This window comes from Alexandromys fortis, unplaced genomic scaffold (assembly GCF_014885135.2).
Source record: "Alexandromys fortis isolate MF-2015 unplaced genomic scaffold, M_Fortis_MF-2015_v1.1 scaffold_253, whole genome shotgun sequence".
Taxonomy (NCBI): Eukaryota; Metazoa; Chordata; class Mammalia; order Rodentia; family Cricetidae; genus Alexandromys; species Alexandromys fortis.
Genome location: NW_026068124.1, coordinates 1351833 through 1356076, shown reverse-complemented (window position 1 = coordinate 1356076; position 4244 = coordinate 1351833).

Below are 4244 nucleotides of genomic sequence, written 5' to 3'. Positions count from 1 at the left end.
GGGATCGTGTATAAGAAAGACAGCCCTGCAGAAGGAGCTGGGGGAGGGGGGTTTGTGCTCTCTTCCGGGACTATTGCCCCTGGATAGCACACACTCACCCGTCCAGATGGAACTCTTCAGCACCTAAACAGGGCCGCCTGGTAGCCCAGTGATCCTGGGACAGAAGGAAGGACGGGGCAGGCAGTGCAGGATCCAGGAGAGCACAGGAGCCCCTGGAGCCATAAGACTTGATTTTTACATACAAAGTGAGATAACAAGCAGGGTATAGCCTTGTGGAATAACCTGGTTGCCTACTTTTGTTTAGCTGACAGAGTTATAGTTTGAGGAATGAGACACCGATAAAAATTTATGCAAAACATACCTACATAATAACCACTGTTCTATAAAGAAAGTGAAGACTGTATGGATCTGCCCTTACACAGCGATATCAGGATTAGTAAGACTTGATGTTGTGATCCATATCACTAAGAAAGAAAAGGAGGCTGTCAATCCACACTAGCATGATATCACCTACTGCTAGGTGGTCAACTTTATTCTTATTAAAAGGATCCTGTTATATGTACATTTACATTCCCTTTTTACAGATGACTCAACAATTTACACTGTCTTCAGAAATAAGACACTCAATATAAACTCCATTTTGTGAATGAGTCTCAGATATAATGACCTAGCTTCTATGACTCCTGGTTGTCTTGATTTCTTAGGTATTATTGCTTTGTATTAACAGGATAAAAAGTAAGTATATGAAAATGGTGCCATTTCTCCAACAAAATACTTTCAAACTTGTCTTATATTCACAGGTATTGGTACTTGTCTGGCATTGAAAGGCATTTATGTCCATTCCCAGCAGAACAAAAATTTATTTTTCTTAAATATTCCCTTAGTTTGTTCTCCATATGTTAATTCATATGTGTTATATGTGGCAAATTCCATTTGCTTTCTATATTATGATTGAATTGATCTTACAACTGTAACAACAAATATATTTTTATGGATATATATGATTTTTTGATGTATATGAATTTTAAATGACCCTGAGTTAACTCCAAGTGTGTATTAATACAGTTCTCCTCCTATTCAACTGCACTGACAGTGACACCATTATCTATGATCAGGTGCTTACACAGATACTAGTAATAGCAGCTATGTTGGAACTGCCAGCAGCCATTGTCAGTGCTGAGAAGTTGTTAAATCAAGGGTAGTGGCACATGCCTAGTCTCAGTCCTCAAGAGATAAAGACAAGAGAATGATAATTTCATGCCCTCTCTCAAATCCAAAACATAATTCTGTTTCAAAGCAAAAGGACAAAAGTAAGCAGTGTGAAGATATTGAGTATCAAGTACATACTTACTTCAAGGAAATTAAGTAGAAAAACTTACATGTTTATATTTCTGAAATATTATATTTAAAACAAAGCATGTAATACTTTTAAAATATGTATCATTATTTATCATTTATAATAATGTGAACCTCAGAAGTTTTAATGTAAGTGTATAGAATCTAAGACTCTGATTAAGACTTAAAACATGCAGAACTCAAACTCAAAACTGAATCGTTTCTTTTGGTTCTTCCATTTGACACAATTTACTAAACTCATGGTGACATAAGATCTTGGAGCTCCCACCAAAGTCTTCTGCTATTTCAGCTGATATCTACTAATATTGACTCATTTTCCAGGTGTGTACAGTTAGCAAAAATAAATCATCCCTTCAGCAGGACATGCAAATTTTTATTATTTAAATTTTCTCTTTCATGGATTTCAGTAATTTTTTTTCTAGAAGCTTCATTAGTTATAAATGAAAATTGACCTGCTTCAGAATATTGGAGAAGAAAGGAAAATCTGTCAGATGTTTGATTGATATCACCCAGACTTTTATTGTGCTTATTTGTATCCATCTTTTTCCTTCCAAGCCCAATTCAACCTCATGTTAATCATTCTTCACACTTGTATACACACTCTTCTTCTCAGCCTAGTTTCATGGCATTCATCTGTTTTCCAAAACCATTACTCCTCCTCATCAAAGTCATCGCTGCCTCTGAAACTCTACTCAGCTCCTCTCTTTACTTAGATGTTCTGTTGGCAACAAGACACCTGTCACATCCTCAGAAGCATCCTTCAACCAGCCCACCCAAGGCAGTAAGACAGTTATTCTCAGTGCAATTACATTCTTTCAAGACTTTGCATATTATTTTTTCCATTATACGCACAAGTACAAAATGTAGTTTTATCACCACCTTACTAGTCTGTAGCCTTCTGAGGTCATAAATATCTTCAGCCTTCCTCAGAGCTACAATTGTAATGATTGACCAAATCCGAGATATCTTGATATCTAAATAGGATAGACAGTTTATATTTGTTCTTCAATAAACTCATTCATTGTATAATATAAAAATTAAATTAGTAAATGGAGAGAAGTTACTAACAATAAATTAAGAACATGTAATTTTTTGGAAAAAAAGACAAAATTCCTTAAACAATGGCAACTGAAATTGCTTAGTCAAATTCTTCCCAATAAGACATAGTATATTTTTATATATACATTCTTGCTCTTGGGTCCATAAATAGAAAACCTAAAATAGGCTCCCTTTATCCTAAATGACCACAATGTTTCATTTTTAGTCTGCAAACACAGAATCACAACAGATACATCAACTCCTCTTTACTAAACTGATTTAAGGATAAAGAGAATTCAAATAATTCAAAATTATTCAACTGTTCCCAGAGGGTTCATACCAAAGTAAATGACTTTAAGACTGCTGAAATCAGTATCTCAGTGGCACAGTGACATAGACTTCTAGATGCACACTAGTCAAAGATCTCACAGATGTGCTTAAAATATAGATAAATGGAAGAGCATTTGCCTAGCATACGAAAGAATATAAATATGAGACCCCAAAAAANCATTTCCTCTACTGTAGTACTTAGGGGTTTTAGGTGACGGGCGTGGGGGTGGGGTGGGGGAAGGGGAGACGGGGAGAGAGAAGAGAGAAGGGATTGGGGAGAGCTTGGGGGGATAAGATGGTTGAGATGGAGAAAGGGTGGATATGGGAGCAGGGAAGTAGATAATTAAGGAAGGCATTTTATCATTGGCAAGAGACTTGACTCTAGAGGGGTTCCCATGTGTCCAACGGATGTCCCCAGCTAGGTTCTTGGGGAGCAGAGGAGAGGGTGCCTGAACTGGCCTTCTCCCATAGCCACACTGACGAATATCTTGAATATCACCATAGAACCTTCATCAAGCGATGGATGGAGATAGAGACAGAGACCCTCATTGGAGCACTGGACTGAGCTCACAAGGTCCAGATGAGAAGCAGAAGGAGGGAGAAGATGAGCAAGGAAGTCAGGACTGCGAGGGGCGCGTACACCCACTGAGCCGGTGTGACTGATCTAATGGGAGCTTACCAAATCCATCTGGACTGGGACTGAATGAGCATGTGATCAAACTGGACTGTTTGAATGTGGCTGATAATGGGGGCTGACTGAGAAGCCAATGATAATGGCACTGGGTTTTGATTCTACTGCATGTACTGGCTTTTTGGGAGCCTAGTCTGTTTGGATGCTCACCTTCCTAGACCTGGATGGAGGGGGGAGAGCCTTGGACTTCCCACAGGGCAGGGTACCCTGACTTCTCTTAGGACTTTAGAGGGAGGGGGAGGGAGAGTGGGAGGGAAATGGGAGGAGGTGAGGAGGTGGAATTTTTTAATGAAAAGAAAAAGAAAATAAGAACAAAAAACCTTATATTTGGAACTTTTTTCATTTAACCTGTGACAGATTGATTCAAGCTTAATGATTTGCCTCCCTCAAGTTTACATAAATCTTAGCTTTTTTATCAAAAGATAAAAGTTTTAGACATACTAACATTGCCATTGTACTGAAATACACATTGTAGAAAAAGCAGGTAACAGGTATCTGTAAAACAGGTTTCTATAGCAAGAGTAGACTCATACCTTTGAGTCCTCGCAAAAGCTATAGAATTGGGTTAAAAAGTACAAACATTTTCTTAGACCCACAAACATCCTAAACTTTTATGTTTTAAAATGTTTTTAGTCCTTCAAAGCAGTTATAGACTTTAACCCATTTTTATCTAATCAGTTTTCAGAGATACAAGTATCTATCTCTAAGAACAATCATTGTAAAGCAAGATTTTTTTTTTTTGTAGAATGTTACATCTGAAACCTTTTTATTTTTCTCCACTGGAAAACTAGTAGCTTCTGAGAACGTAAGACTTGATTTTATATATATA